The 10,088-nt window shown below is 34.4% G+C and overlaps 1 protein-coding gene across 2 annotated transcripts in view; it reads right to left on the reverse strand.

Moving 5' to 3' along the window:
• LOC114344785 (uncharacterized) overlaps positions 1-4,158 on the reverse strand; it is an 834,291-nt gene extending 830,133 nt beyond the window's left edge. Inside the window, exon 1 of one of the 2 annotated variants that reach the window (XM_028295620.2) lies at positions 3,905-4,158. The gene's annotated coding sequence lies outside the window, so the exon portion shown is untranslated. The other variant, XM_028295626.2, reaches the window with a different exon arrangement.
• Positions 4,159-10,088: the final 5,930 nt, after the last annotated feature.

Below are 10,088 nucleotides of genomic sequence, written 5' to 3' on the forward strand. Positions count from 1 at the left end.
AACATGGTGGTAATTGTTTGACAATAAAGTGTCCTCCGCTGTGTCAACAGTAATTGATTCCAGAGCATCATCATTACAAAAACATAAGTCAAGTAATACTCCATGCTGATTTGCAACTACATTGGCCTGCCTTAAATTCAAATATGAAAAACTATTCTAGTAGTAAAAAATTCTAGTCCGTAATTCCGGAATGTCAGACGGTGGATCTGTCTGCCTCCTTCAGCATTCCCCATATGTGCACATCAGGTAGCGTTAGGTCTGGTGAGCAGGAATCTTTTAAAATGATCGTGCAGTATTCGAAGAGACTCCCGGGCCGTGTGACAGGTTGCCCAATCCTGCTGGAACCATTGTTGATTTTAAGCTTGGACCGATTTCGCGACCTTTGCGACCTCAGGAAAACTGAGAACCATCCTGAAGCGCTTAACGTTAAAACGGTATTCACAAACGTTATATAGACATTTAGTGGAGTCACTGAAGGTGGATATGAGCTATTACCTCCGATTTCGTTGAACCTCCATCGATTTGCATGAAAATTGGTGAGTGGTTAGAGGATATGTCAAGGAACAAAGGTGACATGGTCCCAACTTGCGCTTTTACCCTGGGGGTGGATGCCACCCCTTCTCGGGGGTGAAAATTATTTTATTAAAAATAACCCCATAACTCAGTAGAGGGACAAATTTCAAACAAAATTTGTTATGTAAAGTTATTAAAATAAATCAAAACTTTTTGAGTTATTAAAGATCAAAGATTTTATTTTTCTTGAGAAAAATGCATGTTTTTAACCAATTTTTCATCAATAACTCAAAAAGTGTAAGTTTTACAAAAAAGTTATTGAAGCTAATAAAAAATTAAATAAACCCCTTACTACAAAAACCTTTTAATGTTAACTAAAAGTGAGTTATAGGTAATTGAATGTATATTTTTTTCGGCGAGTAAAAAACTCGTAAGTATTCAAGCTGAAATAACGGGAAATTGATGCATTTTATAGCATAAACTTATTAAACATTTGTCAAAGTACTTAAAAATATCTATTGAATGAGCCCCCGAACATGTTGATAGCGTTAAAATTTATGCTCCAAAATTTTTTCAAAATTTATCTTTTAAAAATTTTTCCAAAAAATGTTATTGTTTTTTTTTTAATAACTCCGTTCGTGTTTACGATATCAGGTTCGTCTAAAAACTGTTTGAAAGTTAATTCCAAGTGCTATTTAAACATGTTGAACCTAATGTTTTAAACCCCTTACTTTTTTAAAAATTAAAGGTTAAATGACCCCGCTTGCATGGTTCCCACAGCAAAATTTAAGATTTAAACGTTTCTATCTCGGTTATTTTTTACCCTATAGAAATAGTATAACAGGTAAAATATTTGGCACAGAAAAAACTAAAATTTGGTTAAATATAATTTTTTACGTATATTGAGTATTTTTGGAGTTATTATCAAAAGAATATGAGAATTACAATAATTTTAAAAATTATGATTTTTTTAAATTATATCTTTTTTTCAAAAATATGCATTCCAAACCGGTCAAAATTATCGAACACATTACTTATGCTAATATAAAGAAGTTCTTGTAAGGATTACTATAAATTTTAATTTTTGTGGAAATGGCGTATGTTTTATTTTTCACTTTTTCCTAAAAAATTCGAAACGGTTCTTTTATTTTCATTATAACTTGCTTAATTTTGACGCTATTACCTTGTTCTGAAGCTCATTTTATAGGAATTCCGAAGTACTTTGGCAAATGTTTAACAGGAATATTTTATACATTGCATCGATTTCCCGTTATGCATCGTTCTCACGCTTGAATACTTAGATTTGAGTACTCGTCGAAAAAAATACACATTCAATTGCCAATAACTCACTTTGAACTAACATTAGTTTAGTTCTTTATGTGAGGAATGTATTCAATTTTTTATTATCTTCAATTTCAGTAATAATAACTTTTTTGTAAAAGCTTATAGTTTTTGATTTATACGTGAAAAACCGATTTAAAACATGCATTTTTTTACGAAAAAATAAAATCTTTGGTCTTTAATAACTCAAAAAGTGTTGATTTATTTTAATAACTTTATATAACAAATTTTGCTTATAATTTGTCCCTCTATCGACTTACGGTATTATTTTTAATAAAATAATTTTCACCCCCGAGAAGGGGTGGCATCCACCCCCAGGGTAAAAGCGCAAGTTCGCATCATGTCACCTTTGTTCCTTGAGGTATCCTCTAATTACTCACCAATTTTCATGAAAATCGATGGAGGTTCAACGAAATCGGAGGTGAAAACCTTCAGCGACTGCACTAATTCGGAAACCAAACAGTACATTTCAGTGCATGACATAATAAACAAAATATACATATTTGGGGCATACTCATTTCAGTGCTGTTTATTTTGCCGCATACCGTACTTATGTTTTGAAAATGTTGACGTATTTATATAATATAATATCTTCACGTTATATGCATAATCGATCATATACCGTTCGGTGTTGAGATTTTAAAAATAAATAGCAACTTACCTAATAAATTCAAACACTCAACTAATTACATAAATTCCTCCAGGCAATAGAGAATTACGCTAAATCCACATCAAACGCAACTATCGCACTCACCTCAAACCGTCAGTTAACTAGAGGAAAACAAATAGGTCTAGTAAGTTCGCTAATCACCGCTAATGTCGATGCAACACTTTCACACTTGAACCAGGATACAGGACCAGGAACCTGATAATAGATACAGGAGCAGTCCTGTATCTATTATATACCTACTAGTGATGTGCCTGAATTAGATCATAACATTTGCTACATTTGCTGACGATACTGCCGTCTTGGCCGTAGGTGAAAATCATGAAGAAGGAGCAAGAAAACTACAAGCCTCTTTTAACAACTGGAGTGAATTTTGGCCAATTAAATTAAACGAAATGAAGTCGTAAACATTAATTTTACAAACAAGAACAAATAACACAGTTCTATTAATGTAAATAATACTCAAATGCCATATTATGCCGATACTGTAAAAATTTGGGTATTACATTAAACGCTAGGTTACGCTGGAGGATCCGTGTTAAAAGCAAAGAGAACAGCTTAGCATCAAGTATAAAAAAATGTATTCGCTATTGGGAAGACAATCCACTCTGTCAATCCACAACAAAATACTTTTGTATAAACAAACTTTAAACAAACCTATATGGGCATCCAGCATCCAGCTATGGGGTTGTTCTAGTAAGAGTAATTAAATTACTTTGGACGTCATCCGACGATTCCAAAACAAAGTGCTAAGGAGCATTGTCAACGCTCCGTACATAGGGTCCTAGAAATGGATACAGTTAACAACACCATTGGAAAATTTGCCAAGGGTCAAAAACAACGACTCCTTCAACACGTCAATATTGAGGCCATCGAGCTCCTCGACAACACGGAACTGGCTAGAAGGTTCAAGAGGAAGAAACCCTCCGAATTAGTTAAGTGAAATGCAAGTATAGTGTAAGTGATGGTACAGGTTAATATTTGCACAATAAATTAACAGGTCTAAGGTCTAAGGGATACTAGTGAGTTTTTCCTTCCTTGGTCTTAAGTTTTTAGTAGTAATTTAGGGTAGAAAAAAGTTGCTCATTGATAGTATTGTTTGATCAGATTGTAATGTTCTTAAGCATCTTATTGGTGTTTATTAAAAAAAAATGTTTGAGAAAACATAGTACCTATGTTTTGAAAGTGTTTAAACGTATTTATATAATATCTCAACACGCCAACATCGATAATCATCTATCTACCTTTCGGTGTCTAGATTTTAGATAACAAAATAAATAGCAATTTTACCTAATAAATTCAAACACTCAACTAATTACTTAAATTCCTCCAGGCAATAGAGAATTACGCTAAATCCACATCAAACGCAACTATCGCACTCACCTCAAACCGTCAGATAACTAGAGGAAAACAAATAGGTCTAGTAAGTTCGCTATCACCGCTAATGTCGATGCAACACTTTCACACTTGAACCAGAGCCAAAGCCATCGGAATTAATTTGTTCTAATAAACGTAACGACACCAACAGCAGTTCCCGTTCCCGTTCTGATTACACAAGAAGCCTCTCTGCTTCCATAACTAGAACGCGACCACCACACCAGATCACACAACTACTAAAACTAATTTTCGCGAATCTAACAAGTTTCTCTAATAGCACTGTTTTTTGATATTTGTCTTGGCAACAGGCTCTGCACCTGGACGCGTTTGTTTTCGAAACGTGAGGTTTTTATTTTTGTATTCTGGTTCAAACAGGGGCGTAACAGGGACAGAAATATACAAGAAAACAGATTACACGTGTCTGCATAAAGAATATTGGAAAACTGTGTTGATACAGATACAGTGGCGGATCTACGGGCGAAAACAGGGGAATTCCCCCAACAAGGTCCAAAAATAAAGAAAAAAAAAAAAGAATGTGTGTGTACCCGGTACGCACGTAAGAAGTTATACTTCTATTACAGCGGTGGCCAAACTGTGGCTTGCGAGCCACATGTGGCTCTTTGAAGGATTATTTGTAGCTCTCAATACATGTACCTGAATTACTTTTGATTTTTGTGTTTTAAAATTACTTAAATGATTGATAACAAAAAATATAAAAGACAAGGAGACCCCTTTTAGAATAGGTAATATAAGTAAAATATCATCTAAGCTGACAGGGGGATTTGAAAATTGAGGATCAAAACTATTGTTGGCCTTTGCTGATGATCTAGGTGCAGTCGCTCATTCTACAAGGGACGTGAGAGAGGTGTTTTCACAACTCGAGGAAGAAACAGGTAGTCTGGGCCTTCGAATAAATGAAGAGAAGACGAAAAACATGAAGGTAATTAAAAATCCAAGACCAAGAGTTAGGCAGAACATAACTATTAATGACCACAACTTCGGAGTAGTAAAAGAGTTTAAATATCTAGGGGCAGTAATCACAGATGACAACCACATATAAAAAGGGATCTCGGAAAGAATAACTGCGTGGAACAGAGCATCATACTCCCTATCATCATTATTAAGATACTAAAAACTCAATCTAAATTAAGACTGTATGTTAATTATTCGCCCAATTGTTACATATAGTAGTGAAACATAGACTCTACATCAGCGGGAAAAAAATAATCTGCTGGTGTTTGAAAGGAAAGTTCCCAGAATGATATTTGGCCCTCAAAGAGATGAATTGACAGAAGAGTGGAGAAGGCGCCGCAAAGCTGAATTGATGACTGTATGGTACTGAAAACATCGTAAGAGATATAAAAGCTAAGATAAGATGGGCAGGTCATGTGGTAAGATCAGAGGAAGACAGGGTGTTAAAGACAGTTTTTTTTGAGAGACGGTAGTAGATCAGTTGGCCGTCCCAGAAAAATATGGAAGGATGATAAGGAATTGAAGTATTCTGATCTGAATTAGTAAAGTCTGCTTGTAGATTTATTTGCATATTAAAACAACGATTTGAACCATTTTATTTCACTTTAAAGTTCGTGTAGTCCAAACAGTATGAGAAAAATTAAATACGTTTTTTACACTTTTTAAATAATTGTTTAATTGCGGCTCACGAAAAATTTCAAATTTTGAAAAATGGCTTGATTATCAAGGAGCTTGGCCACCATTGTTCTATTATACAGGGTGTTTTATTAATAATTGTCCATATAGTAACTGGAGAAACCTTAGCACAAAATACGAAGATTTAACCTAAAATATTTAAATATAATGTGGTTCCTTACTGAGTTACAGGGTGTTTTATCTAAAAATTTAAAAACTATTTTTTCTCAGCATTTTAAAACTATTCGACTTATCCTTTTCATGCTTGGCAGAAAGTGCGACTACTATACCCCCTACCAAATTATGATAAACAAACGTTTCTAGCTACTACGAGAGGCGTACGGCAGGGGATAGTAATTGATTGACCCTTCTCAAATTCTACGCCACTGGAGGAATTTTTAGGAGTTTTTAGATTCTCCAATACTTTTTACGTAAATAATATGCTCCTCATTCGTAACGATAAAGTCATTAGTTTTCGAGATACTTGAAGTTAAATATGAAACGGTAGTTATTTTAATTAATTTATGGTATGATTCATATGATTAAAATTTAAAAATTATTTGTACCCAGTACTTTAAAACTATTTGGCGTATCCTTATCATACTTGGCAGAAAGTGTAGGTACTGTACACCCTACTAAATTAAGATAAATAAACGTTTCTAGATACTACCAGAGGCGTACGACAGGGGATAGTGGCAGGTTGACCCTTCTTAAATTCTACGCCACTGACGAAATTGCTATTTTAGTCTAATTTTTTTATTTTTCTTTTTTACGTAAATAATATACTCTTGATTCGTAACGATAAAATAATTAGTTTTCGAGATATTTGAAATGAAATTTTAAGTGACACAATACATTAATCAAAATAACCGTGTCGTTTCATTTTTAACTTCAAAGATCTCGAAAACTAATGACTTTATCGCTACGAATGAAGAGTATATTATTTTCATGGAAAGTATTGGAGAATCTAAAAATTGAACTAAAATAGCAATTTAGCCAGTGGCGTAGAATTTGGAAAGGTTCAACCATTCACTTTCCCCCGTTGTACGCCTCTGGTAATAGACAGAAACGTCTGTTTAACATAATTTAGTAGTTTGTATAGTACCTATACTTTCTGCCACGTAGGAAAAGGATACGTCGAATAGTTTTAAAATGCTGAGCAAAACTAGTTTTTAAATTTTTAGATAAAACACCCTGTAACTCAGTAAGGAACCACATTTTATTTAAGAGTTTTAGGTTGAATCTTCGTATTTTGTGCTAAGGTTTATCCGGTTACTATATGGACAATTATTCATGAAACACCCTGTATGATTTCAGCGAAATAAAATATTTTTAACAGTTTATGTTTATTTTATTAAATATAAAACTGAGTTCTGAGTTTAATAGTTACTTACCACTATCCAAACATCCAAAAGTTAAAAAAAAAGACAGCAATTGTCCGCATTTGAACCAGGGACCTCTCGATTCGTAGTCGAATGCTGTACCAACGAGGCTACGAAGGCATTGTTTTGACGGTTTCTCGGACATTATGACAAACCACGGTAACAAATTGACGAAGTGAAGTATTAAATAAAAATGTTTTAATAATAGGTATTACCTTACTCCCGAGGAAGACAAATCCAAAGACACAAAAATTATAATAAATATATTTACTAAGGTAAGTTGACCAAATAAGGCCCACTTAATGTTTGTTAGTTGTTTTTTGATAAATAAAATCACGATATATATCTGAAAACCACAGAGAAGATAAATCATATATTTAAATTTAATATGAGATTGTTAAATTTTGTCAAATGTTTTATGAGTTGTTACTTTTTAGTCTTTAAAAAATGGTTGCTTCTGGGCCTAATTAGGAACACCATGTTCTTAATAAGGCCCACTTCATGTTCTTAATAAGGCCCACTTTTTAAATGTGACAATTATGCCTGGTTGCACCAACAGATCTTCAGCTCCAGTTTAGCCCAGTTCAGCTTATGTCGCATTGACGTTTCCACGTCTTAAGCTTAAGGTCTATTGGTGCAACTATACATTAATCAAATTAAACAAAGGTGACATGTAGGACATTTATTTTGTAAAAAATAATAGGTACTTAAAATAATTATTCCAAACAGTCTGGACATATGAAAACTAAGTCTTTATCATCTGCTGAAAGTTCTACACACTCTTCATGAATATAGCTGTCACAAAGTCTCATAATATCCTTAACGACATCCTCATTGCAGACGAAACAATACCAACTATATTTTCGTTCTTCTTTGTTTTTTGAGGTTTCAAGTGAGCAGTGTTTATTTTTCTCTTCTCCTTTTTTTAGTTGTTTTTTGACTATTTTTCCGTTTGCCAAGTTTTTTCCTTTTCTTGATTGGTTTTTAGGGTCATTTAAACCAGTTTCATCAAACAATGATTTTGTGACTTCCTGTGCTTGATAGTTCAGGGATTTCTTTCTAGCACCTTTGCGTTTTCCAGTTTCCAATTCTGGTGTTATTAACACCGCGTTGAAACTTACTGACATTTCGTTTTGTTCTTCTGAGCTGTCATGTACTGAAAATTCATTGTCAGAACCGTCAGAACTCTCAGAGCTATCTTGCGTATTTTTCTCCTTTAGAGCTTTTATTTTCTTTTTTCTGTCTGGAGTGGAGCTGCCAATAGGATTATTCGTTGCGGAAGTCGAAGTTGATGGAATAGCAGAATCTTCTGAGTCTAATTTATTTTCTGTTATTTCTGATGGGCAAAAAGCTATGTCAGGAATGACACTCGGATCATACGGGTATATTCCCATAGCACGAAAACCTGAAATAACATTTGATGCTGCAGTTGCTTTTGGCCATACTTTTGAGAAAATTGTGCCAAACGAAAATTTATTGATCGTTCGATCTGGTTTATTTGTCCAGTAGGTGATAACTTCGTCGTCCCAGTAAGATTCGAAGGCTTTAAATACCGCCTTGTCCATAGGTTGCAGTTCATGTGTGCAATTACTTGGCAGGCAAAAAAGCGTAATTTCATGCGACTCGGCTTCATCAACAATACCTGCATCCAAATGGGACGATGCTCCATCAAAAATAAGCAGTACTCTTCCTATTGGCTTGTACTTAGCAAAATGTTGTACCCACTTAATGAAAACTGGCGTAGTCATACTTCCTTTCTCGGTCATTTCAATAACTGTTCCAGCAGGAAGATTGTCATACCATTCATTCTTCTTTCTTTTTCCTTTGAACAAGATCATAGGTGGAATTATTTGTCCTATAGAATTTCCACAACCGACGATTGACACATTCTCAGCGTGCTCTTGCGAAATCAAATGAACTCGTTTGACACCTTTACGAGCATATACCTGTTGTGATTTATGAAGGTTTAGACGGCAACCTTTCTCATCAATATTAAAAATGCGTTGAGGGCTTTGCAGGATATCAAGCTTCAACATAACTCCGCGTAGCTTTTCAAAATAGTCATTGACCATGAATCTGTTTAATTTGGCGGCTCTAGCTGGATTCATGAATTGAGATTTTCTTTTAACTACTTCGGGATGTCGATTTAAAAAAAGTTTGAGCCATTTTCGACCAGCTAAGTTTTTATCGATAGAAAGTGCAGATATGCCATTTCTTTGGCAATATTCATGGACAGAACGTCTTATCACTGTTGATGTCAGAGGCATTCCAACGTCAGCTAGCCTAAAAATTCTTCCACACAACTCAGATTATTAAATTCTTTGGCGACTGTTCTTACTGATATCCCATTTTTAACTGCTTGCATGGCCAAAGCCATTTGTTCTTCAGTCCATAAAGCTCTAGGCATCTTAAGCTTTTTAGTATTCTTTCTGAAAAAACAAAGTTAAAAACTTATAAAACGTGTTATTGTAGTGGTCTTAACAAGGCCCACCCGTAGTCTTAATAAGGCCCACCCGGGCCTTATTAGGAATACTGTAGGTGATCAATGTTTTTTAGACATTACCATTATTTACATTTTAATAAACATAAGATAATTCAGGTACTATGAAAGTACAACTAATAAGTACACAAATGTCATGCAGAATAAAAAAAATCGCACTCATAATCGTATTAAATTACAAAAGCATACTAACCTCAATATTAGATTGGATATTTACCATATATTTACCCATTGACCACTGTAAACGAATGATCATATAAAAGCGACAGTTCGCGTCGCTGCTCAACTTAGTGTAACAATTTGCACCTAGATGGCTCTACTGCGTCTGTACATTGCAGCATACTGCCATTATTTGTCCATCCTGAGGAATAAGGGCGAGTGGTTATTAGGAACCGGGCTTTATTTGGCAAACCTACCTTATAAACATTAATATATTTTTTCCACACCTTTTTTGGACTGATACATATTATAACTTCAAAGATTTAGCAACAAACAACATACTGTCTCTGTGCGCATGCGCGCAGAATAATAAGAATTCACTCCCTATCGCGCCTAAAGAAGTATAACTTCAAAAATTGTTGAAACTAAAAATATTAGTATCTCTACCCACCTGGGGTAATGTTCCATTTGTTTTTGTGATGCGACATGTTTATTGAAAAGG

Source organism: Diabrotica virgifera, chromosome 1 (genome assembly GCF_917563875.1).
Source record: "Diabrotica virgifera virgifera chromosome 1, PGI_DIABVI_V3a".
In the NCBI taxonomy this organism is placed as follows: domain Eukaryota; kingdom Metazoa; phylum Arthropoda; class Insecta; order Coleoptera; family Chrysomelidae; genus Diabrotica; species Diabrotica virgifera.